At 43.2% G+C, this 27,893-nt stretch overlaps 1 pseudogene; it reads right to left on the reverse strand.

Annotated features, from left to right (window-relative positions):
- Positions 1–1,551: 1,551 nt before the first annotated feature.
- On the reverse strand, positions 1,552–27,215 carry LOC125903021 (NLR family CARD domain-containing protein 3-like; annotated as a pseudogene).
- Positions 27,216–27,893: the final 678 nt, after the last annotated feature.

Consider the following 27,893-nt stretch of genomic DNA (forward strand, 5'->3'; position numbering starts at 1 on the left):
ATCTTTAGAATGTTGCTGTACAGATGTCACAATGTCCTTGAAAGACTCATGTCACATATTGATCTAGAAAATGAATGAGCTATTAACTTGTGCTTTTATCAATTTGTGGTGCATTCTCAATCCAAAACAAGTGTTGCACATAAGGTGAACCACACTGCTGAAATTCCACAAGATAAAAGTAGTCCAGTAATATTTTTCCTGTGATTGAGACATGAGTATTTCCATAAAAAACAATGTAATTTAAAATCAATCATCCTTGCCACAGTGACAGCAAAATGGTCCAACAGTTCAAACCTCTCCTCCCATTCTAAATCTTCAGCTGTCTGTGTTCTACCTTCCTGCTTTAAAATGCTAAGGAGAAGACTTGTCCAACACAAAACTGCAGAAGAAAATGAACACAACCACGTAGTGACTCTAAGCTGACACAAGCTAATAGGTCACGCTGTGCTTCCTGACAAAAAGCTTGGGTACCTCTAATACACCTAAAAAAATGGAATCGATCATAGAACAAACCTTTTTTCAATAGATTTCTCATCTTTCAACAAATCAACTGTCGCAGGTCTGAAACCTGCTTGTCCTTTCCATGAGGCTATAAAAACACTGAAAACAACTTGTTGGACCTCCGATACTGTACTGAGCATTAAAGATGTATTCTACATTCTGTGCACATCTAAAAGAGATTTACATACCAGGATAATGTTAATCTCTGCTGCATATATTTGTGGTTGGTAGTATTTCCTTTTGGAAACAATACAGGAAAGCATTTAGCTTTGTTGGAAGTTTCTGGCAGCAGTTTCACAGGGCTTTTCCCCTCTGCTGGAGCCAGATTCATTGTCCTATCAAAAAATACTGATCTTACACTTCCTTACCAAGATCAACAGGCATCAAATATGCCTTGAAACATGCAATGAGTAATGACACACAGAGGCCAGAACCTTGTCTATACTCCGTTTCCTCATGAAAACATGTGTCTTTCTGTAGTTTTGTGTCTTGATTGTATTGTGTCTCGCTGTGGCAATTCTGTCTTTTTGAGATAATTTGTTTCTCCTTGAAGTAATGTTTTGTCTTTTGTGGTTATTTTGTGTTACTTTGTGTCTCTTTGCAGTTCAAGGAGAAGGTCAGGGAGCCTCTTGAAACCTTGGGCCCCTGGGTGTGTGCCCAGTTGGGCCTTTCAGTAATCCATCAATGAGTACACAGTACAACCTCACAGAGACCACTAGATATATTAACTTATATATGGCTACATGAATAAACCGAAAACAGAGGGTGCTACAAGAATATGTATTAGATAGTAATTTAAGATAGTAGTACACAAGAAACTTTCAGCAACTCCAATCTTGGACTAAAACATATGAACAGATTCACATGAAAGGCTGAAAGAGACTAAAGCAGAGGTTAGTTAAATTAGCCAACAACAATAAGATCCCTCACCTTCCATCTGTAAAGAGACTAAAGCTGTCAGATAAATGTAGTACAGTAAAAGTACAACATGTTCCTCTGAGATGTAGTGCAGTAAAAGTATCAAGTAAATGACTCACTGGAACACAGACAGGAAGTGCAACACTTTATTCTGAAAGGATTCACAGGAAAGGCTAGTATGCAGTTGTGTGTATGAATATGAACAGTGTTTTATGGAGAGAGCTGCAGTTACTCACTCTGACCACTGGAGGAAAACTTTGGAGGGAGAATGAAGAGAAATTAAAAGTTTACACAAAAGTCATCAATAAAAACAGTCGAGCAGAAAACGAATCATCTGTGGAGTCCAGAGTGTTTTCTTTAGCGCCACCCTCAGGACAAACTCACATCCTACACACATTCTGTACATGATAAAGTTTCTCAAACAGGAGGAGACTCTCCCTCCTACAGAGAACACAGAGACACTGAGGAACCAGGTGACAGGAGCCCAAACCCAGGATAAAGAGGTTCAGTGAATGTGGTGTTGAAGGTGTGGAGGTGGATCAGTGTGTCAGAGGAGACTCTGAAGAAGGACAGAGTGCCAGCAGGACAGTCCACATACACTGCTACTCTACCAGAGGAGGAGGAGGAGGAGGAGGAAGATGTTACTGTATTATTGTACCAGACAAAGTAACCACCATCAAAGCGGTTTAGACACCAGGACTGATCATTCCTTCCAAACCCACAGTCATCACTCTCTCCTCTCCTCCTGATTCCTCTGTAACTCACTGATACATAAACATCTCCTCTCCACTCGACCTCCCAGTAACAGCGACCAGTCAGACCAGTTCTACACAGCAGCTGAGGCCAGTGGTCAAATCTGTCTGGATGATCAGGATATGACTGATCCTCCTCCACACGTGTCACCTTCCTGTTGTTGTCAGACAGTTTGAGGTGTCTGTTCACTGTGTTTGTGTCGATTGTGAGTTCACAGGAATCTGATGGAGAGAAGAAGACACAATACAGCTGCAGTTATTCATCTATCATCACTCTGATGATGACATCAGAGATTTGAATGAGTGATGTCACAGTTTGAAGATCAAATGAAAAACACTTACACTTCCTCAGACCTGGTCTCAACCATCGGACTCCAGCAGGCTCCACCCTGAAAGGAGGAGGGGGGTCAGAGCAGCACTTCCTCTTTCACCATGGAAACATGGACATTACATCACTCATACACACAGCTTTGTTATTGTCTCCACATGGACTGACATGTTCATCACTTATTATTAATCAGCTGATATTGTTTTAGTTCAGTGTACCTGAGCAGGTGGTGTTTCAACAGTTTACTGTGGGTTCATCACCACCACACAACACTTGACCATTACAGTCAGCTGATCCATTGTCAATATACAAGTATTGATTATTGGAGCTTTGAAACCACCTGTTTTACTCCTGATGAGTGACCTCCTTTGTTTTTGTCACAATGACATGTCTACATGTTCTCTGTGACTTTTCTGGTGTTCCCCTTTTTTCCCTGTTTTTTTGTTTGACACATCTATATTGCCTACACCTTTCACACCCTCTGCTGTTTACATATTTGTGTCAAACAGAATGCCAATCTCACTTGTATATAATTGAGATTGATTAGTTGTTTGTCAGACCCTGAAGAAGACTTTGGTCGATACGTGTAGGTCTGTCTTGTTACCTTTGCTCAAATAAAAGTTACTTTATATATTTTTACCTGAAGACGGAGTGCCTCAGCTTTTTTATTTGGTTCTTTGCATTTTTTACAAACAGCAAGACTTCCTTGGTTTTTTGTTCAGTATCAATTCACCTACTTCACTGAAGAGCACCTGCAGAGTCAGAACCTTGTTTATCCAAGCAGCGCTTCCTTCTTTCTTTCTTTTTCAATGTGGGACACAAACAGTTTGATGAGTCAGTGTTTATCAGCTGTGGTTGTTTGAGGTCAGCTTGGTGTGTCAGGGTCATATGAGCCAGGCTGACAGTGTGACAGAGACAAAGTTTCCAGCTCTACCTCCTCTATCAGACTGAGTGTGTGTGGCTGCAGCAGGCCTCTTCATACCTGAGAGTGTCCAGTCTCCAGTGTGGATCCTTCAGTCCAGCCGACAGCAGCTTCACCCCTGAGTCTCCTGGATGATTGTAGCTCAGGTCCAGCTCTCTCAGATGGGAGGGGTTGGAGCTCAGAGCTGAGGCCAGAGAAGCACAGCCTTCCTCTGTGATCAGACAGCCTGACAGACTGCAAACACACAAAACAACACACATGTCACATAATGTGAGGGTGGGTACCACAGTCCTGCCATATTGTCGCCTACTGTGGGGTTACATCAACATTATTACTGACTTTGTTCTAGTCCCAACCAAACACCCACTAATGTCCACCAACTATCTGACAACATTACTGATTCCTCTCTGATATTTCAAGTTCCAACAACAGAGAAAAAAACAAGATAAAACATGTTGATGGAAAGAGACTGAAACACAAAACACAACTGGTTTGAAATCATATCAGCAGAGACAATCCTGTGATGGTTATGAGTTTATCAACTAATGTAAATCAGGATTTAAGTGGCCATCAGTTGAACATGTTGATGAATCCTGACCTGAGAGTTTCCAGTGTACAGTGTGAACTCTTCAGTCCATCAGACAGAAGCTTCACTCCTGAATCCTTCAGGTGGTTGTTACTCAGGTCCAGGTGTCTCAGACTGGAAGACTGGGAGCTGAGAACTGAGGACAGAGCTTCACAGCTTCTCTCTGAGAGGTTACAACCACTCAGCCTATCAACAATAGAGAAAAAAAAGCAATAAATTGAAAAGACAACAGAGTATTTAAGTTATGATATATGAATCCAACTGTCTCTGTACTTACAGAGCTTTGTTGGAGGCTTTGACCACTGGCAGCAGCCTCAGAAGAGCCTCCTCTGAAGCAGAGTATTTCTTCAGGTCAAACACGTCCAGATCTTCTTCTGATGACAGTAAGATGAAGACCAGAGCTGACCACTGAGCAGGAGACAGTTTATATGTGGAGAGACTTTCTGAACTCAGGGACTGTTGGATCTCCTTCACTAGAGAACGATCATTCAGTTCATTCAGACAGTGGAACAGATTGATGCTTCTCTCTGCAGACAGATCCTCGTTGATCTTCTTCTTGATGCACTGGACTGTTTCCTGATTGGTCTGTGAGCTACTTTCTGTCTGTCTCAGCAGACCTTGAAGGTGTCTCTGATTGGTCTGCAGTGAGAGACCCAGGAGGAAGCGGAGGAACAAGTCCAGGTGTCCATTTGGACTCTGTAAGGCCTTGTCCACAGCACTCTGGTGGAGATACTTCAGATTCTGTTTGTCTCTGAAGACTTTAGACCTTTGGGATGTTGTTTGTTGTTCTTCCATCAGATTGACTCCAGAGTTGATGAAGGTCAGATGGACATGAAGAGCAGCCAGAAACTCCTGAACACTCAGATGGACGAAGCAGAACACCTTGTCCTGGTACAGTCCTCTCTCCTCTTTAAAGATCTGTGTGAACACTCCTGAGTACACTGATGCTGCTCCGATATCGATGCCACACTCTGTCAGGTCTGATTCATAGAAGATCAGGTTGCCTTTCTGCAGCTGATCAAAAGCCAGTTTTCCCAGAGACTCAATCATCTTCCTGCTCTCTGGACTCCAGTGATGATCTGTCTCAGCTCTTCCATCATACTTGATGTTCTTCACTTTGGTCTGAACCACCAGGAAGTGGATGTACATCTCAGTCAGGGTCTTGGGCAGCTCTCCTTCCTCTCTGGTCTTCATCACATCCTCCAGAACTGTAGCAGTGATCCAGCAGAAGACTGGGATGTGGCACATGATGTGGAGGCTTCGTGATGTCTTGATGTGGGAGATGATTCTGCTGGCCTGCTCCTCATCTCTGAATCTCTTCCTGAAGTACTCCTCCTTCTGTGGGTCAGTGAACCCTCTGACCTCTGTCACCATGTCAACACAGTCAGGAGGGATCTGATTGGCTGCTGCAGGTCGTGGTTATCCAGAGGCGAGCAGAGGGAAGCAGTTTCCCCCTGATGAGGTTTGTCAGCAGCACATCCACTGAGGTGGACTCTGTAACATCAGTCAGGATCTCATTGTTGTGGAAGTCCAGAGGAAGTCGACACTCATCCAGACCGTCAAAGATGAACACAACCTGGAACTCTTCAAACCTGCAGATTCCTGCTTCTTTGGTTTCAGTAAAGAAGTGATGAACAAGTTCCACCAAGCTGTACTTTTTCTCTTTCAGCACATTCAGCTCTCTGAAAGTGAATGGAAATGTGAACAGTATGTCCTGGTTGGCTTTGTCTTCAGCCCAGTCCAGAGTGAACTTCTGTGTTAAGACTGTTTTCCCAATGCCAGCCACTCCCTTTGTCATCACTGTTCTGATTGGTTCATCTCTTCCAGGTGAGGCTTTAAAGATGTCTTCTTGTCTGATGGTTGTTTCTGGTCTGTGTGGTTTCCTGGATGCTGTTTCAATCTGTCTGACCTCATGTTCATCATTGACCTCTGCAGTCCCTCCCTCTGTGATGTAGAGCTCTGTGTAGATCTGATTCAGAAGGGTTGGGTTTCCTGCTTTAGTGATCCCCTCAAACACACACTGGAACTTCTTCTGCAGGTTAGATTTCAGTTTACGCTGACAGACTGCAGCACGACTTCCTGAATGAACACAACAAAGAAGATCAGTAAGACAAAGAAAATATTTCAACATGTCATTTCCTCAAAGAATGAGTATATGAATATATTTTGGTCCGTCTCTTGAGACATTAGTAAACCCCATTTATCCATCATGTTAAATCTTTATAGAAATCCTCTTACTGCTCTGCAGACAGTCAGCCAGCTCCTCCTGCTTCATTCTCCTCAGGAAGTTCAGTGTGATCTTCAGAAATGCCTCTCTGCTGCTCCTCCTCTGCTCTTCATCCTCACCATCCAACCCCTCCCCATCCTCCCTCTGACTCTCTAAGCATTCTGGGTAATCTGAACTCAGAACCTTCTGGATCTTCTTCAGCTCGTTCTTCACAAAAGTGAGGATGTTCTCCTCCAGCAGCTGGAACAGAATATTATATGAATGACACACTCAAACATCAGATCCATGTTGGACACACTGACAATCCACTGGTGTAAAAAGTGCAGCATGGAGATGATTGTGAACAGAATAGATGTCAAAGTAGTTGTTGTACATGTACAGACCATAAATATGGAGTCCAGGTGTGTTTGATGCTGCTGGGCAGACTGAGCACTGGGAACCTCTGAGCTCTCCTGGTCCACTCTGTGGAGGAATCATCAACAGTGAGCTCACATGATGTTTGCACCAGGAGACTGTAGAACTTATATCATTTACAAAAACACACACAGACCAGTTAGTTAAAGACGTGTTCTGTCATGATTGATCAGAATGAAAACCAGATGTAAACAACACTGTAAATGATGGACACCTGATTCTGTGTCTCATGACTGAGGATCACAACAGTTAGTTCATCTGTTTCAGTCAAAAGTTTTATTCACTTACAGTGGGTCAGAAGAAGGACGTCCATCTTTGAAGTCAATCAGACGACCCATAGACCGATCACTCTTCATGGACACACAGCTGGGTACAGGGGACTTTTCTCTCTGCTGCTGGAAACTGATAGAAACACTGACATTTACTGAACATACAAGATTTCTGTGTCTGATTTCAAAGGTTTTATTGGACAGTAAAAGTTATTTTATTTGCCATTCTATCATGTCTTTGAGACAAGTCTTGTTTGTCATTGTCAAATGTCAAGTCTGCCAATTATATTCTTGAATAACAGATTCATGTACAAATGTACAAATGTGCTAAGACGAATCACTGTTGACCTGCCACAGCACTTGACACCTAGGTTTGGTTTGGGCCACGGCACACCTGGGAGTAGGGTCAGTTTCTGTCAGTGATAAACCTTTGTCTTGGTCATTTGTGGGTGAGTCCTGCACTAATTTCCCTGACTGTGGTTGTGATCTGCAATCTGGGACTTTGGCTTTAATCAGAGGGTGTTTCTAAAAAACCAAAGCCCAGTTACCACCAAAGGCTGAGACACATATGGGTGACCCTCCAACAGCAAACTCTTAAAAGCCTCCAGACCTCTACAAGTGGTCCCCAAACTTCTGTAGTTAGTGCATAGACCTCTGTAGCTAGTTCCCAAGCACCTACTGCAAGTCTCCATAGCTTTACAATTTGTTAACAGAGCTCTGAAAGTAGTCCCAATGCTCTGTAGCATGTCCCTACACCTCTGCATCTAATTTTTAGTGTTCTGAAATTACTCCCCATACCACCACAGCTAGTCCCCAAGCCTCTGCACCTCTTCTCCTGTCCTTTGCAGCCAGTCCCCCGGACCATTACATTGGGTACATTGAGTCACTGACTGACGTGCTGACGTATTGCGGTAAGTGAGTTGTGTCATTTCAGGTGTTTCTGTGACAGCATCTCTGTACTGCTCCAGTGAATTATACTAGCCAGCTTTCTGCTTTCTCACTTCAGTTGCTTTAACATCTACTTCAAGTCTTAACCCACACTAGTTCTGTCTAAGCACTTATAGCGCTCCTCCTTTTTACGACTTCCCTGCTAATCTCTTAGCTGTTGTTTGCATGTTACTAGCCTTGGTAGCTACATTAACTTCACAGTTAGCGATGGCTTCTCCCTCTGCTCTTTCTTGCTTGGTGTGCCAAATGTTCAGTTATGCCTCTGCCTCCTTTAGCGACAGTGGTAATTGTAATAAGTGTAGCTTATTTGCTGCGTTGGAAGTGAGGCTCAGTAAATTAGAAGCGTGGCTCCGCACCATGGAAAACCATTCAGTAGCTGCCGTAGTTAGCCAGCCCCCCGTAGCCGGTGCAGAGCCACATAGCATAGCCTCTGCTAGCGGTCCTCCGGTAACACCCGTACAGCCGGGAGGTTGGGTAACCGTTCGCGTTCCCCACTCAGCGACACACCCACTGAGGATAAAACTCTGGTTATTGGCAGCTCTATTCTGAGGAACGTGACGTTAGCAACACCAGCGGCCATAGTCAAATGTATCCCTGGGGCCAGAGCGGGCGACACTGAGTCAAATTTAAAACTGCTGGCTAAAGCTAAACGTAGATTCAGTAAGATTGTTATTCACGTTGGTGGCAATGATACCCGGTTACACCAACCGGAGGTCACTAAAATTAATATTGCCTCGGTGTGTGAATATGCAAAAACAATGTCGGACTCCGTAGTTTTCTCTGGACCCCTCCCAAATCTGACCACTGATGACATGTTTAGCCGCATGCCATCGTTTAATCGCTGGCTATCCAGGTGGTGTCCAGCAAACAATGTGGGTTTTGTTAATAACTGGCAAACTTTCTGGGGAAAACCTGGTCTTATAAGGAGAAACGGAATTCATCCCACTTTGGATGGAGCTGCTCTCATTTCTAGGAACCTGGCAAATTTTATTAGTAATTTAAATTCCTGACAACCCAGAGTTGAGACCAGGACTCAAAGTCGCAGTCCTAAACGCCTCTCTGAGCTTCTAGTTCAGTTACCCAGCCATAGTTTTCATAGTTTTATGCAAACGGTGTCTGTCCCCCGACCACCTAAATTATCTAAATCTAAAATTAAACAAAGAGGAGTTGTGCATAACAACCTCATAAAAATTAAAACCTCTTCTGTGACAGAAAGACAAAACAGGAGAATTAAATGCGGACTGTTAAATATCAGGTCTCTATCGTCTAAAGCAGTGTTAGTAAACGAATTAATATCAGATAATCATATTGATTTACTCAGTCTCACTGAAACCTGGCTGTGTCCAGATGAATATGTCAGTCTAAATGAGTCCACTCCTCCCAGTCATAATAATGCCCACATTCCTCGAGGCAGCGGCCGAGGAGGGGGAGTTGCAGCCATTTTTAACTCTAGCCTGTTAATCAGCCCTAAACCTAAACTAGATTATAATTCATTTGAAAGCCTCGTTCTTAGTCTTTTACATCCGACCTGGAAAACCTCGCAGCCACTTTTATTTGTTATAGTGTACCGTGCTCCTGGCCCGTATTCTGAATTTGTATCTGAATTCTCAGAGTTTTTATCCAGTTTAGTTCTTAAATCAGATAAAGTTATTATTGTAGGCGATTTTAACATTCATGTTGACGTTGATAATGACTCCCTGGCTACCGCGTTTATCTCATTATTAGACTCCATTGGCTTCAGTCAGGGTGTACATGAACCCACTCACTGTTTTAACCATACCCTTGATCTAGTTCTGACGTATGGAATTGAAATTGATAACCTCAAAGTCTTTCCACAGAATCCCTCGCTATCGGATCATTATTTGATTACTTTTGATTTCTTTTTACTCGATTACACGCCACTCAGCAACAGTTACTATACTAGATGTTTATCAGATAGTGCTGTCGCAAAATTTAAGGAAAAGATTACTCCGTTGTTAAATTCAATACCAAGTCCTTCAGTAACAGAGGTCTCCTGTACTGACTTTGATCATTTTGTCAATAGCGCCGTAGATTCGCTGCGTACAACACTCGACTCTGTAGCTGCTCTTTAAAAGAAGTCAACAAAGCAAAGAAAGTTCGCTCCTTGGTATAACTCTCAAACCTGTAAGTTAAAACAAATATCGCAAAAATTTGAAAGGAATTGGCGATTAACCGAACTGGAAGAATCTCGTTTAATCTGGACAAACAGTCTCAAAATTTATAAGAGGGGCCTCCGCAATGCCAGAGCAAACTATTACTCAGCATTAATAGAAGACAATAAGAACAACCCCAGGTTTCTTTTCAGCACTGTAGCCAGGCTGACTGAGAGTCAAAGCTCTATTGAGCCTTGTATTCCCTTAGCCCTTAGCAGTAATGATTTTATGAGCTTTTTTAATGACAAAATTCTAACTATTAGAGGCAAAATTCATGACCTCCTGTCCTCAGATAGTACCTATCTAACCTCAAACACAGCTGTAAGACCTAATATATATTTAGATTGCTTCTCCCGATTTCTCTTCAAGAACTGACCACAGTGATTTCTTCATCTAAATCATCAACGTGTCTCTTAGACCCCATCCCAACTAGGCTACTTAAGGAGGTCTTTCCTTTAGTTAACACTCATATATTAGATATGATCAATATATCCTTATTAACAGGCTATGTACCACAGTCTTTTAAGGTAGCTGTAATTAAACCTCTACTAAAAAAGCCCACCCTGGATCCAGAGGTGTTAGCTAACTATAGACCAATATCTAATCTTCCCTTTATGTCAAAGATCCTTGAGAAAGTAGTCACAGACCAGCTGTGTGATTTTCTCCAGGATAATAATTTATTTGAGGAATTTCAGTCAGGATTTAGAGTGCATCATAGCACTGAGACAGCACTAGTTAAAATTACAAATGATCTTCTGATTGCTTCAGACAAAGGACTTGTCTCTGTACTGGTTTTATTAGATCTTAGTGCGGCATTTGACACTATTGACCATCAAATTCTGCGACAGAGACTGGATCACTTAATTGGCCTAAAAGGTTCTGCACTGAGCTGGTTTAAATCTTATTTATCTGATCGTTTTCAGTTTGTTCACGTTCATAATGAATCGTCCTTACGTACTAAAGTTTGTTTTGGAGTTCCGCAAGGTTCTGTGCTCGGACCAATCCTATGTACTCTAGCATAGTGCGCATGCGCCACGGTGTATGCAGCCTGTTCCAGCCGCTCCTGCTTACTTTAACTTTGTTTTTCTACTTTTTCCTCTCTTCTTTATCTTACTTGTTCTGTTTTTACTTTAGTTATTTATTAAGCTACGTCCTCTCTAATCATGCTTGTGTGGAGAGTTTTTGTTGCTTTGCTTGTGGTGGAATCGCTCCTTTTACTCTGCCACTCGACCGTCGCTCAGCAACACTGCATTGTTTACTCCAGGGATCAGCTGATGGAGCTGAAGCCGGCCGGCTTGGCTACGGTGAGGGAGGATATCCCTGCTGAACTTTGGAGGAAAACACACCGGGGTTGCAGAGGGAAAAGATTGCTACGGCGGCGGAAAGGAGCGAAACACCGGAGACTTATGGAGAGGAAGACATTCAAGCCGTGTCTCCCATCTATCATCATGGGCAACGTGAGATCACTGGGGAATAAGATGGACGAGCTTACAGCACTAACCCGGAGTCATCAGGAATACCGGGAGTGTAGCCTGATGATTTTCTCGGAGTCATGGCTACACACGGATGTTCCTGACCACAATGTTTCCACCGTGGGTTTCCACACTGTCCGGGCTGACAGGGACTGCACTAAGAGCGGTAAGCGTAAAGGAGGTGGGCTTGCTGTTTACGTGAACAACAGGTGGTGCAATCCTGGTCACATCACAGTCAAAGACCGCATCTGCAGCCCGGATATTGAACTGTTAGCTGTGGGCCTCCGTCCTTACTATTTACCCGTGAATTCTCACATGCTATTGTAGTGGCTGCTTATATCCCCGTCCGCTAACCCGACGCCGGCATGTGACGTCATCCACTCTACAATAGCCGGACTACAGACTGCCCACCCGAGTGCTCATTATAATCTCGGTGACTTCAACCATGTCTCGATTAAAAGACACTCCGAAATTCACCCAGTATGTGACCTGTAAAACCAGAGAGGAGAAGAGCCTGGACCTGCTGTATGCTAATGTAAAGGACGCATACACCTCCACGTCCCTTCCCCCGCTGGGTAGATCAGATCATAACTTGGTGCTTCTCACCCCCTGCTATGTGCCTCTAGTGAAGAGGCTGCCTGTGACCACAAAGACAGTGAGGACATGGTCAGAGGACTGCTATGAGACACTGCAGGGCTGTTTTGAGGTGACTGACTGGAATGTACTCTGTGAGCCACATGGAGAGGACATTGATGGGCTTACTGAGTGCATTACAGACTACATTAATTTCTGTGTGGACGGCATTGTCCCAGCAAGGACTGTGCGGTGTTACCCAAATAACAAGCCTTGGGTAACAAAGGACATCAAAGCCATACTCAACCTGAAGAAAAGGGCTTTCAGAGGTGGCAACAGGGAGGAGCTGAGGACATTCAGAGGAGCTGAGTGCAAAGATCAATGAGGCTAAGGACGGCTACAGGAGGAAGCTGGAGAGGAAACTCCAGCAGAATAACATGAGCGAGGTCTGGAGTGGTTTGAGGACCATCACCGGTTACAGACCAACTAGCAGTGGAGCTGATGGTAGTGTGGCTAGGGCCAATGAGTTAAATCTGTTCTTCAATAGGTTTGACACTGCAGCCCCGGCCCCTGTTGGCTCTCCTGCTGACTGTCTCCAGCCACCACCACTCCTGACCCCCCCTCCTCCTCCTCCTGATAGCACCTCATCCAACTTGGTGAGCCCCTCACACCCATCCCCCACTCCTCACACCTCCTCTGGTTCCCATGCTACCTGCCCTCCTCTCACTTTGGACTTCAACTCTTCCCCTCCTCAACCTGCACTCTTTACACCTCTACATGTTAGGAGACAGCTGAGCAAACTCCCCGCTGGTAAGGCTGCAGGCCCTGATGGTGTCAGCCCACGGGTTCTCAGAGCCTGCGCCAAACAACTCTGTGGAGTGCTTCATCGTGTCTTCAAAATGAGCCTGAGCCTCCAGAGGGTCCCTGTGATATGGAAGACGCCCTGCCTGCTCCAGTGCCAAAGACGCCGCAGCCCAGCGGTCTCTCGGACTACCGACCGTGGCACTGACGTCCACATATCATGAAGACCCTGGAGAGACTCGCCCTGAGCAGCTCAGGCCTATGGTCAGGCCGCAGCGGGATCCCCTCCAGTTCGCCTACCAGCCCCGGATTGGAGTTGAGGATGCCCTCATTTACCTGCTGAACCGCATCTACGCCCACCTGGACAAGCCAGGGAGCACTGTCAGGGTCACGTTCTTTGACTTCTCCAGTGCTTTCAATACCATCAGGCCTGCTCTACTGGGTGACAAGCTGATGGCGATGCTGGTTAATCCTCCCCTTGTGTCCTGGATTGTGGATTACCTCACTGGCCGACCACAGTACGTGCGCTTACGGCACTGTGTGTCAGACACAGTGGTCAGCAATACCGGGGCTCCACAAGGTACTGTCCTCTCTCCTTTCCTCTTCACCCTTTACACCACGGACTTCAGCTACCAGACAGAGTCTTGTCATCTTCAGAAGTTTTCTGATGACTCTGCTATAGTTGGATGTATCAGCAAGGGTGAGGAGGCTGAATACAGGGCTGTGGTGAATAACTTTGTCTCATGGTGTGAGCTGAACCACCTGCAGCTCAACACAACAAAGACAAAAGAGCTGGTGGTGGATCTGAGGAGAACGAGACACCAGTGACCCCAGTTTCCATCCTGGGGCATAACGTGGACATTGTAGAACACTACAAGTACCTGGGTGTGTTCATAGACAATAATCTGGACTGGACTAAGAACACTGAAGTCCTTTACAAGAAGGGACAGAGCCGCCTCTATTTTCTGAGGAGGCTCCGCTCCTTTAACATCTGCCGGACTATGCTGAGGATGTTTTATGAGTCTGTGGTGGCCAGTGCTATTCTGTTTGCTGTGGTGTGCTGGGGCAGCAGACTGAGAGTAGCCGATGCCAACAGACTCAACAAGCTGATCAGAAAGGCCAGTGACGTTGTGGGGTGGAGCTGGACCCTTTGACAGCAGTGTCAGACAGGAGGATGCTGTCAAAGGTGCGGGCGATACTTCAGCATGGCTCTCACCCTCTCAACAACGCTCTGGTCGAAGTGAGGAGCACCTTCAGCCAGAGACTGATTGCTCCTAAATGCACCACTGAGCGCCACAGGAAGTCATTCTTACCTGTGGCCATTAAACTATACAACTCCTCCCTTTGATTATCGGACTCATTTGGCTATTTATAAAACAAAACACACAATATAATTACTCATTCTTATTTCATTTATAACGCTACAACCTTTTCATTGAATATTGTATATATTTCAGATTGTCTACTTTACTATTTTTATTATTTATTTCACTTTATTGTCTACTTTAATATTTTATTTTATGTTAATGTCTACTTTAATATTTTATCTTATTCTATTTTATTCTAATGTCTACTTTAATATTTTATTTTATGTTAATGTCTACTTTAATATTTTATTTTATTTTATTTTAATGTCTACTTTAATATTTATCTTATTTATTTCATTGGCTATTTTAGTATCTTATTTATATCTTCATCTTTATCTCTTGTTTCCTTTCATGCTGTATTTCTATCTCTACTTTGCACGGAGCATTGGAACAAAAACAATTTCCCCCCGGGGATTAATAAAGTATTCTGAATCTGAATCTGAATCTGAATATGCTTCCTTTAGGTAACATCATTAGAAATCACTCTATAAATTTCCATTGTTATGCGGATGATACACAGTTGTATTTATCAATGAAGCCAGAAGAAGTAATCAATTAACTAAACTTCATAACTGCCTTAAAGACATAAAAACCTGGATGAGCACCAATTTCCTGATGTTACATTCAGACAAAACTGAAGTTATTGTTCTTGGCCCCAAACAACTCAGAGACTCTTTATCTGATGACATAGTTTCTCTAGATGGCATTGCTCTGGCCTCTAGCACTACCGTAAGAAGCCTCAGAGTAACATTTGATCAAGATTTGTCTTTTAATTCTCATTTAAAACAAACGTCACAGACTGCATTTTTTCATCTGCGTAATATTGCGAAAATTAGGCCTATCCTGACTCGAAAAGATGCAGAAAAATTGGTCCATGATTTTGTTACCTCAAGGCTGGATTACTGTAACTCTCTATCATCAGGTAGCTCTAGTAAGTCCTTAAAAACTCTCCAGCTAATTCAGAATGCAGCAGCACGTGTGCTAACAGGAACTAAGAAACAAGATCATATTTCTCCTGTTTTAGCTTCTCTGCACTGGCTCCCTGTAAAATCCAGAATTGAATTTAAAATCCTACTGTTAACTTATAAAGCTCTAAATGGTCAAGCTCCGTCATATCTTAGAGAGCTCATAGTGCCATATTATCCCACCAGAACACTGCGCTCTGAGAACGCAGGGTTACTCGTGGTCCCTAAAGTCTCCAAAGTAGATCAGGAGCCAGAGCCTTCAGCTATCAGGCTCCTCTCCTGTGGAATCATCTTCCTGTTACGGTCCGGGAGGCAGACACCGTCTCCACATTTAAGACTAGACTTAAGACTTTCCTCTTTGATAAAGCTTATAGTTAGGGCTGGCTCAGGCTTGCCCTGTACCAGCCCCTAGTTAGGCTGACTTAGGCCTAGTCTGCCGGAGGACCCCCCATAATACACCGGGCACCTTCTCTCTCTCTCTCTCTCTCTCTCATATTCTATTACTGCATCTTGCTTACTGTTAATTTGTCATGCTGATCTGTTCTGTACGACATCTATTGCACGTCTGTCCGTCCTGGAAGAGGGATCCCTCCTCAGTTGCTCTTCCTGAGGTTTCTACTGTTTCTTCCCCCGTTAAAGGGTTTTTTTGGGGGGGTTTTCCTGATCAGCTGTGAGGGTCATAAGGACAGAGGGATGTCGTATGCTGTAAAAACCTGTGAGGCAAATTGTGATTTGTGATATTGGGCTTTATAAATAAAATTGATTGATTGATTGATTGATTGATACAGTTTTCTCAAACTACTTGCCATACTGCTGCCATTAATCCCCAAAATTCTGGAACTAGTCCCCAGACCACTTCAGCTAGTCCCCAAGCCTCGACAAAAATCTGCAGAGGATCAGAGCAGTTAGTTTCTGTTTCAATCAACAGTTTTATTTACTTACAGCAGGTCAGAAGAAGGACGTCCATCTTTGAAGTCAATCAGACGACCCATAGACCAATCACTGTTCATGGACACACAGCTGGGTACAGGGGACTTTTCTCTCTGCTGCTGGAAACTGATAGAAACACTGACATTTACTGAACATACAGGATTTCTGTGGCTGATTTCAAAGGTTTTATTGGACAGTAAAAGTTATTTTATTTGCCATTTTATCATGTCTTTGCGACAAGTCTTGTTTGTCAATGTCAAATGTCAAGTCTGCCAATTATATTCTTGAATAACAGATTCATGTACAAATGTACAAATGTGCTAAGATGAATCACTGTTGACCTGCCACAGCTCTTGACACCTAGGTTTGGTTTGGGCCACGGCACACCTGGGAGTAGGGTCAGTTTCTGTCAGTGATAAACCTTTGTCTTGGTCATTTGTGGGTGAGTCCTGCACTAATTTCGCTGACTGTGGTTGTGATCTGCAATCTGGGACTTTGGCTTTAATCAGAGGGTGTTTCTAAAAAAACCAAAGCCTAGTTACCACCAAAGGCTGAGACACATATGGGTGACCCTCCAACAGGAAACTCTTAAAAGCCTCCAGACCTCTACAAGTGGTCCCCAAACTTCTGTAGTTAGTGTATAGACCTCTGTAGCTAGTTCCCAAGCACCTACTGCAAGTCTCCATAGCTTTACAATTTGTTAACAGAGCCCTGAAAGTAGTCCCAATGCCCCATAGCACGTCCCTACACCTCTGCATCTAATTTTTAGTGTTCTGAAATTACTCCCCATACCACCACAGCTAGTCCCCAAGCCTCTGCACCTCTTCTGCTGTCCTTTGCAGCCAGTCCCCGGACCACTACATTGGATACATACAGTTTTCTCAAAGTACTTGCCATATTGCTGCAGTTAATCCCCAAAATTCTGGAACTAGTACCCAGACCACTTCAGCTAGTCCCCAAGCCTCGACAAAAATCTGCAGAGGATCAGAGCAGTTAGTTTATCTGTTTCAATCAACAGTTTTATTTACTTACAGCAGGTCAGAAGAAGGACGTCCATCTTTGATGTCAATCAGACGACCCATAGACCAATCACTCTTCATGGACACACAGCTGAGTACAGGGGACTTTTCTCTCTCCTGCTGGAAACTGATAGAAACACTGACATTTACTGAACATTTAATGAACCTTTCTGCCTCAAAGGCTTTATTGGACAGTAAAAGTTATTTTATTTGCCATTTAATCACGTCTTTGCGATAAGTCTTATTTGTCATTGTCAAATGTCTATGAATCTGCCAATTATATTCTTGAATAACAGATTCATGTACAAATTTGCTAAGACTGAACACTGTTGACCTGCCACAGCACCTCAAACTAAGGTTTCGGCCCAATTCCAATCCGGCCCCGAAAGACTCAAGCCCTGAACCCTCACTGACTTAACTGACGTCAGCTGTAAGTGATTGAGTGTGAGAGTCTGAAAGGGCTCCGGATGCTATGAATAGGAATGGGACAGCACTTATCCCCCTCTTTACAAAATGTTGTTGACACTGGCAGCTCTGGGCGTGATCATTTATCGGTTGTTGTCAGCACGCACAAGGTGTGTGAGGGACAGACTCCCTGATCAGTCAATTCTTATCCAAGCACTTGCGTTGCAAAATGGGCAAGAGGTAAGTATGAAATAATGAATTTACTGTGTTTTTACCATATGAATGTTTTTTTAAACCAGCATCAAAAGTGTTGTGATTTAGTGATATCTATCTTATATTTATATGTATATAGTTACCGTTTGCATATCTGCTGACTGTGTTACTTCCGGTGTTCCGAGAGCAACCCCTGTATTTGACGTCACAACGCTATGAACTGTAGGTAATTTCCTTACTGTAAGCCTGCATTGATGCTGACCTACGGTAAGGGGGCATAAAGGGCTCACTTACTGACTCGCTGACTTGACGATCTGACAATGGGACAGCCCTCACACACTCATGCACTTAACATGAACGCACCTCTAAGTCAGTGAGTTGTTAGTGGAACTGCTATGCTGACGTATTGCGGAAAGCGAGTTGTGTCATTTCCGGTGTTTCTGTGACAGCGTCTCTGTACTGCTCTGGTGAATTCCACTTGCCTGCTTTCTCACCTCAGTTGCTTTAACATCTACTTCAAGTCTTAACCCACACTGGTTCTGTTTAAGCACTTATAGCTCTCCTCCCTTCTACGACTTTCTCGCGAATCTCTTAGCTGTTGTTTGCACGTTACTAGCCTTGGTAGCTACATTAGCTTTACTTCTCCCTCTGCTCTTTCTTGCTTGGTGTGCCAAATGTTCAGTTATGCCTCTGCCTCCTTTAGCGAGAGTGGTAATTGTAACAAGTGTAGCTTATTTGCTGTGTTGGAACCAAGGCTTAGTGAATTAGAAGCGCGGCTCCGCACCATGGAAAACCATTCAGCGGCTGCGGTAGTTAGCCAGCCCCCTGTAGCCGGTGCGGAGCCACATAGCATAGCCTTAGCCTCTGCTAACTGTCCTCCGGTAACTCCCGTTCAGCTGGGAGGTTGGGTTACGGTTCGCCAGAAGTACAGCTCCAAGCCGAAGCCCACGGCTCACCACCAGCCTGTTCACTTTTCCAACCGCTTTTCCCCACTCAGCAACACCCGCTGAGGATAAAACTCTGGTTACTGGCAGCTCTATTCTGAGAAACGTGAAGTTAGCAACACCAGCGGCCATAGTCAAATGTATCCCTGGGGCCAGAGCGGGCGACATTGAATCAAATTTAAAACTGCTGGCTAAAGCTAAACGTAGATTCAGTAAGATTGTTATTCACGTCGGCGGCAATGACACCCGGTTACGCCAACCGGAGGTCACTAAAATTAATATTGCCTCGGTGTGTGAATATGCAAAAACAATGTCGGACTCTGTAGTTTTCTCTGGACCCCTCCCAAATCTGACCACTGATGACATGTTTAGCCGCATGTCATCGTTTAATCGCTGGCTGTCCATGTGGTGTCCAGCAAATGATGTGGGTTTCGTTAATAATTGGCAAACTTTCTGGGGAAAACCTGGTCTTATTAGGAGAGACGGCATTCATCCCACTTTGGATGGAGCTGCTCTCATTTCTAGGAACCTGGCAAACTTTATTAAATTTAAATCCCTGACAACCCAGAGTTGAGATCAGGACTTAGAGTCGCAGTCCTAAACGCCTCTCAGAGCTTCTAGTTCAGTTACCCAGCCGTAGTTTTCATAGTTTTATGCAAACGGTGTCTGTCCCCCAACCACCTAAATTATTTACATCTAAAATTAAACAAAGAAGAGTTGTGCATAACAACCTCATAAAAACTAAAACCTCTTCTGTGACAGAAAGACAAAACAGGAGAATTAAATGTGGACTGTTAAATATCAGGTCTCTATCGTCTAAAGCAGTGTTAGTAAACGAATTAATATCAGATAATCATATTGATTTACTCAGTCTCACTGAAACCTGGCTGTGTCAAGATGAACATGTTAGTCTAATTGAATCCACTCCTCCCAGTCATAATAATACCCACATTCCTCGAGGCAGCGGCCGAGGAGGGGGAGTTGCAGCCATTTTTAACTCTAGCCTGTTAATCAGCCCTAAACCTAAACTAGATTTTAATTCATTTGAAAGCCTCGTTCTTAGTCTTTTACATCCGACCTGGAAAACCTCGCAGCCACTTTTATTTGTTATAGTGTACCGTGCTCCTGGCCCGTATTCTGAATTTGTATCTGAATTCTCAGAGTTTTTATCCAGTTTAGTTCTTAAATCAGATAAAGTTATTATTGTAGGCGATTTTAACATTCATGTCGACGTTGATAATGACTCCCTGGCTACCGCGTTTATCTCATTATTAGACTCCATTGGCTTCAGTCAGGGTGTACATGAACCCACTCACTGTTTTAACCATACCCTCGATCTAGTTCTGACGTATGGAATTGAAATTGATAACCTCAAAGTCTTTTCATAGAATCCCTCGCTATCGGATCATTATCTGATTACTTTTGATTTTTTTTTACTCGATCACACGCCACTCAGCAACAGTTACTATACTAGATGTTTATCAGATAGTGCCGTCGCAAAATTTAAGGAAAAGATTACTTCGTCGTTAAATTCAATACCAAGTCCTTCAGTAACAGAGGTCTCCTGTACCGACTTTGATCATTTTGTCGATAGCGCCGTAGGCTCGCTGCGAACAACACTTGACTCTGTAGTTCCTCTTAAAAAGAAGTTAAAAAAGCAAAGAAAGTTCGCTCCTTGGTATAACTCTCAAACCCGTAAGTTAAAACAAATATCTCGAAAATTTTAAAGGAATTGGCGATTAACCGAACTGGAAGAATCTTGTTTAATCTGGACAGACAGTCTCAAAATTTATAAGAGGGGCCTCCGCAATGCCAGAGCAAACTATTACTCAGCTCTAATAGAAGACAATAAGAACAACCCCAGGTTTCTTTTCAGCACTGTAGCCAGGCTGACTGAGAGTCAGAGCTCTATTGAGCCTTGTATTCCCTTAGCCCTTAGTAGTAATGATTTTATGAGCTTTTTTAATGACAAAATTCTAACTATTAGAATTTTAGGCAAAATTCATGACCTCCTGCCCTCAGATAGTACCTATCTAACCTCAAACACAGCTGTAAGACCTAATATATATTTAGATTGCTTCTCCCGATTTCTCTTCAAGAATTGACTGTAGTGATTTCTTCATCTAAATCATCAACGTGTCTCTTAGACCCCATCCCAACTAGGCTACTTAAGGAGGTCTTTCCTTTAGTTAACACTCATATATTAGATATGATCAATATATCCTTATTAACAGGCTATGTACCACAGTCTTTTAAGGTAGCTGTAATTAAACCTCTACTAAAAAAGCCCACCCTGGATCCAGAGGTGTTAGCCAACTATAGATCAATATCTAATCTTCCCTTTATGTCAAAGATCCTTGAGAAAGTAGTCGCAGACCAGCTGTGTGATTTTCTCCATGATAATAATTTATTTGAGGAATTTCAGTCAGGATTTAGAGTGCATCATAGCACTGAGACAGCACTAGTTAAAATTACAAATGATCTTCTGATTGCTTCAGACAAAGGACTTGTCTCTGTACTTGTTTTATTAGATCTTAGTGCGGCGTTTGACACAATTGACCATCAAATTCTACTGCAGAGACTGGATCACTTAATTGGCCTAAAAGGTTCTGCACTAAGCTGGTTTAAATCTTATTTATCTGATCGTTTTCAGTTTGTTCACGTTCATAATGAATCGTCCTTACGTACTAAAGTTTGTTTTGGAGTTCCGCAAGGTTCTGTGCTTGGACCAATCCTATTTACTCCATATATGCTTCCTTTAGGTAACATCATTAGAAATCACTATAAATTTCCATTGTTATGTGGATGATACTCAGTTGGATTTATCGATGAAGCCAGAAGAAAGTAATCAATTAACTAAACTCCATAACTGCCTTAAAGACATAAAAACCTGGATGAGCACCAATTTCCTGATGTTAAATTCAGACAAAACTGAAGTTATTGTTCTTGGCCCCAAACAACTCAGAGACTCTTTATCTGATGACATAGTTTCTCTAGATGGCATTGCTCTGGCCTCTAGCACTACCGTAAGAAGCCTCAGAGTAACATTTGATCAAGATTTGTCTTTTAATTCTCATTTAAAACAAACGTCACAGACTGCATTTTTTCATCTGCGTAATATTGCGAAAATTAGGCCTATCCTGACTCGAAAAGATGCAGAAAAATTGGTCCATGATTTTGTTACCTCAAGGCTGGATTACTGTAACTCTCTATCATCAGGTAGCTCTAGTAAGTCCTTAAAAACTCTCCAGCTAATTCAGAATGCAGCAGCACGTGTACTAACAGGAACTAAGAAACAAGATCATATTTCTCCTGTTTTAGCTTCTCTGCACTGGCTCCCTGTAAAATCCAGAACTGAATTTAAAATCCTACTGTTAACTTATAAAGCTCTAAATGGTCAAGCTCCGTCATATCTTAGAGAGCTCATAGTGCCATATTATCCCACCAGAACACTGCGCTCTGAGAACGCAGGGTTACTCGTGGTCCCTAAAGTCTCCCAAAGTAGATCAGGAGCCAGAGCCTTCAGCTATCAGGCTCCTCTCCTGTGGAATCATCTTCCTGTTACGGTCCGGGAGGCAGACACCGTCTCCACATTTAAGACTAGACTTAAGACTTTCCTCTTTGATAAAGCTTATAGTTAGGGCTGGCTCAGGCTTGCCCTGTACCAGCCCCTAGTTAGGCTGACTTAGGCCTAGTCTGCCGGAGGACCCCCCTATAATACACCGGGCACCTTCTCTCCTTCCCTCCCTCTCTCTCCCTCCCTCTCTCCCTCTCTCTCTCTCATATTCTATTACTGCATCTTGCTTACTGTTAATTTATCATGCTGATCTGTTCTGTACGACATCTATTGCACGTCTGTCCGTCCTGGAAGAGGGATCCCTCCTCAGTTGCTCTTCCTGAGGTTTCTACCGTTTTTTTCCCCGTTAAAGGGTTTTTTTTGGGGAGTTTTTCCTGATCAGCTGTGAGGGTCCTAAGGACAGAGGGATGTCGTATGCTGTAAAGCCCTGTGAGGCAAATGGTGATTTGTGATATTGGGCTTTATAAATAAAATTGATTGATTGATTGATTGACTGATTGATTGATTGATTGAGTGAGTGAGTCTGTAAGGGATCGGATTGGAATTGGGCCTTAGTGTGCACTAAAAGAACATGTAAACATCAGAGAGGAGCACTTAAGGAGCAAACTTAGTTATCTCTCACACATTCAGTCTCTTTCAAACTCAATGTAGATGAATTTGGATTGATGTTTGAGCACTGCTTGGGTGGAGACAGACAGTATTTCGTGATGGAAGTGAAGGGACCTGGTCCTTAATACTAAGAAACCACGGTCAGACCCTACATTCCTCCTCTACCTCTGGACGTTTGTCCACCCTGTCCCTCAGAGGACCCTGTGGTCTCTCATTTCAGTCAAGACTCCTCTCTGTTCTGGTCCCACAGTGGTGGAATGAACTTCCTGCTGAAGTCAGGACAGCAGAGTCACTGAATATCTTCCACCTCAATCTGAAAACCATCTTTCACTCTACATCTTCACACACCTGACAAGTTCTTACAAACATCTCAATGCTGTTAAAATAAAAACCTTCATCACTTGAACTGTAGCTCTCTGACACATGTTCAGTTGTTTATTTGAGAGGGATGCACTTTTATTTTCTGATGACATCGACCTGATGCTGATCAGTTTGATTGAACCTGTTGTCAGTCACTGTGGACTGTAATGTCCTCTGTTCCTCACTGATTGCCTGTATTCATACAGACTGTGATGACTGTAGTTTGGACACATATCAGATCATAGAATCTCTTCATGTTTTATCCAGGAAGTGACTGATGACCTGACATGTAGTTTTAGTTTGACTCTATGGTCCTTTTCACCCAACAGGACAAAATATCAGCAGCCTCCACTGCCCACTTTTCTTTATAGAGAACTTAAATATCAGCAGCAGGAGACCAGTTAAACTGGGAAGCTGTCAGCTTCATTTGACATTTAATGTCAGCTTACTGTGCAGCAGAGAGTTTTTGTCCTTTAAGATCGATGCCATGTTCATGTGACGGGTCAGACTTGGGGGACACACAGCTGGGGTCAGGGTCAGGGTCAGGTTCAGGTTCAGGTCCAGGTGAGTCTGGTCTCTGATGGATCCTAGCACACAGAGAGGAAGACCAGCAGGGAGGGAAATTCAGTTTTTAGTCTTCAGCCTCAGCAGCTGCTGGAGAAACTATCAGATATCAACAGGAAAAGGATCAACACAGCAATGTTTAACTAGAACTGAATTTACTGAAGAAAATGTGTGTGAGTGCTGACAGCTGAAGATTATGGTTTAACAAGGTGGAGTTATGTGTCACATAAGGGGAACTCAACACTATATTTTCTGTCACAGCTGGGATTTGAACTGATAATGTTTCATCAGTGAGGTGCACACTGCACCAAGGAAGCTAATGTCTGACACAGAGATACATGTATACTTGTCTTTATGCTGCAACAAATGATTAATTCACTGTCAATGAATCTGCAGATGATATTCTCCAAAAACAGTTTGATGTACAAATGAAAAAAAAAGATATTCAGTTTAAAGAGTTGATGAACATGTTGAAGGTGAAACAGGATCAAATGTGATGTCAAGTGTTGAGTGTGATACCTTTTCATGTTGGTGATAACCTGCAGCCTCCTGATGAAGACAGACAGACAGACAGACAGACAGGTTCATCATTAGACTTTAAAGTGTTTGTTGTCAGATAAACTTTGTGCTGTGGAGTCTGGATCAAAGACAGGAGGTGAACACATGAACCAACAGAGACACATTAGAGACTGGAATCAATCAAAGGTCCACTTACTCAGTTTCTTCTCATGGACTTCATCACTCTGCAGCTCTCTGCTGTCTGGACCAGGTCTGTGGACACAAAGAGTTTTCTGTTGATCTGAGTGGGACCATGTGCTCCATCAGGACTCAGACTGGAGGCAGACTGGCTCTTTTAAGCCCTCTTCACACAGGAAATATGTGACACTGCTGCCGTCATGGATTTGTTATTTGCTCAGTGAGACAGAGGAGACGTTTACGCTGATGTTTCTTACAGCTTCATTCACACATGGCAGCACATTTATGGACAGAGACTCCATGAGAGAGAGAACAACAGTGAGTGAAATGATGTGAAGGAAGAAGAAGGTTTTCTCAGCCTCTGTTAGAGTTCATAATGTGTCCTCTTCTACACCACAGGGACACACTTCATGTTGCTTTGTCTTTGTCTGTCTTTGGGAATGACCTCACTTTTCACTTGTGTTTGAGCGACTCTGAAAAGCTCTTCAACATTTCAAATGTTCCAATGTGCTCGTCACATCATCCACAATCAATCCCATCAGCTCCCAGAGACTTTCTACCTTCATCTGTAGAGGAAACACTGAGAGCATCAGTCCAATCATTGATCAGCACGTCATCACTCATTCATCCTTTACATCATTTCTCCTGGACTCAACCTCCTGATTATCACTGATGGACTCTGAGTCACGTGACGTCCACCACTAATGTCTCTTCTCAGTCAGGCTGTTGGTGGATCTGTGGCCCTCTGGTGGCACAAAGGGAAACTGCAGCATGTCACTTTGAGCTGACACACTCAGTTCACCCAAAATAATAACAGCCATCATTATTTCTGTGCTGATTGAATATGGCTGATGTGCTTTGAACACCTTCTTTATGCAGACGCTCACTTACAAACATAAAACCAGTTTCTCTCTAAATGTCATCGACCAGTAAAAACTTTCATGTCCTGATGGATCATCACCAGGATCACGTTTCTGTCTCAACATGAAGATTAAAGAGGGAAATTAATTCTTTTAAAACTGAACTCAACTTTAAAATAAAGTCAGAAACACCAACATGACAAAAACTAGATCACATATTAAATTCTACTGGAACTGTGCGTTCCAACTGTGCAGTATGCCAAAAATACCAGAATGTTCTACTCCATCCTGTCGTGTTTTACAGTTTACAATCCAGCACGCTTTTCTGTTTATTCTGACCCACAATCCTCTGCACAGCGGACGATACGTCACATCGACTGAGCTGCAGACACATGACAGCTTTACATCTGTAAGGGAAGTGTCCTTTAAAATGACACACAGATATTACCCAGCTGATCATTATCTTGTCAAGTTGAAAGGCAGTCCAAAGATGCATCCCAGGCTCTCTGACTGGAGTTAAAAATCATAGAAAGAAAGTGCAAATGAAAATGAAGTAAATGTAGTGTTTACTATGAGTACTTTACATATCTAGTAACAAGACAACAGGTTCAATGCCAAATAAAAAGAAACAACAGTGAGATGAAGTAAGAATTGTTCTATATTGTGACAAACCTGCACATTAAGTGACAGGAAATGAAAAATATGCATTTTTGGACTGCCTGCCTGTACCATGGACTTTTACACTGAGTGAGCTGGACAGTCCTTGTTTTTTATCTGTATGTGACTATTTGCCCCGTCCTCCAAGAGCACCTGATGTTTTACAGCTAACTACATAGAGCCTTAACCCAGTGCAGCACTCCCTGTTTGTTTCCTCATTATCATATCTACAAATCTAAGTACAACAACTGGAGACGCTCATTTGGTAGATTTGAAAATGAAACCAAACAACACATCAAAAACATCTTCTCCTCAGAAAATGAGAAGGCTATTCACACCATGAATTTGTGTCTTCTGGCTCTGTAGCTGTGGATGAAAGAGGCGTTAGCTTTGTCTCCATGGTAACGAGTAAAGCAGCAGGAGGGTCAAAGTTCAGGTTGTCCTGTTATGAGACAGTAGTCTGTCCTGATTGTGTGCAGACTGCATGGAACAGGAGGTACTTTTTAAGGGCAGCTGCAGGACCTACTAAACGTAAAAAGGATGTGATTCGGAGCGCACCCAAAGTTTCCTCTGAACAAAAAGGATCCAAAGTGTCCGTGCGTCATGACGCGGAGAGCTCTGATCCCAGCATGCGCTCAAGTGCGCCACAGGTGCGTAACAGAGCAAATGAACCCAAAGTGCGTTTTGCGCGCTCTCGACCCCGACGCACTGAACCGAAAGTAACTGACTGAGACTTGCGCGCACCCTTATCTGTTTATTCAAACACTGACACGCGCGTGCAAATAACTAAGGAGCCTCTCTCTACTAAAAAAAACATGTTACTGTGCGCTTGCGTGGACCTTTAACTTTTCTTTTATAGTCTAAATAGTTGGTGACAAACTGTGAGAGTAAGAAGTGAAGAGTGTTAAAGTCCGGACTGAAGAGTTTGTGTTCTTCTTCAGAGGGTTTGGAGGGACGTGTCTGTCCGGTCCTCACTGATCCTCCTCTCATGGTGGAAACTGAACTCCACTTTAACAAGTTTCTACAGGAAGTGAACTAACAAAGAGTCATTCAAGAGTCACACAGTGAAAAGTGTCAAAGCTTACAAACCTTTAGATGGAGACAAGAAGCTGCGACACGACGACGAGCACACGAAGTGAAACTAAAGTGCCAACAGGAAGGAAGGGGCGGTGACAAACAGCTGCTCTCACATCAGTCTCATTCTTCACATCCACCCAGTGCCGCCTCCACACTGCAGGTGGCGCCCTCGGCCCAAATATACAGCAGCTCCAATATGAATGGACAGCAGCAGAATCTTCATATAGTCAGTGAGACATATTAATACACAGCTGCCCAAATGTCTCTTACAGTCCATCTGTCAGTGAGTTCAGACAGATTAAAGCCAGATGTTAGGTGTTAGTATTCTGACTGAGAGGCAAGCTGAGGATTGTTTTATTTATTTTGAGGCTGATGTTGGCCAAAAGTTCATCTGCTCACTGCAAGATATGATCTCCTACACACAAGACATTATCCTGACTGAGGACATATTATCTTCTACATACCAGATCATGTCTCCTAACATGTGTTCACTATCTCCTAACCTTGTGCACGAACAGTGTGAAAAGGAAGTGCACAAAATTGTGTTAGAAAACATTAGCTGTTGAAATGTTTGAACAGTATGTAAGGGTTAATACTCTGAAAAGGGACAAACCTTTGTCTGTATAATGGTACTCAAAGTGGAACATCTGATACCAGATAACTACCATCATGGAGACAAAGTTAACTGGCATAAGAACAACTGAAAGCACAGGAGAACAAAGCTGCGGGACATTCGCAACATCAAAACACATGAATAATAGCTGC

The sequence above is a fragment of the Epinephelus fuscoguttatus genome, linkage group LG16 (genome assembly GCF_011397635.1).
Source record: "Epinephelus fuscoguttatus linkage group LG16, E.fuscoguttatus.final_Chr_v1".
In the NCBI taxonomy this organism is placed as follows: domain Eukaryota; kingdom Metazoa; phylum Chordata; class Actinopteri; order Perciformes; family Serranidae; genus Epinephelus; species Epinephelus fuscoguttatus.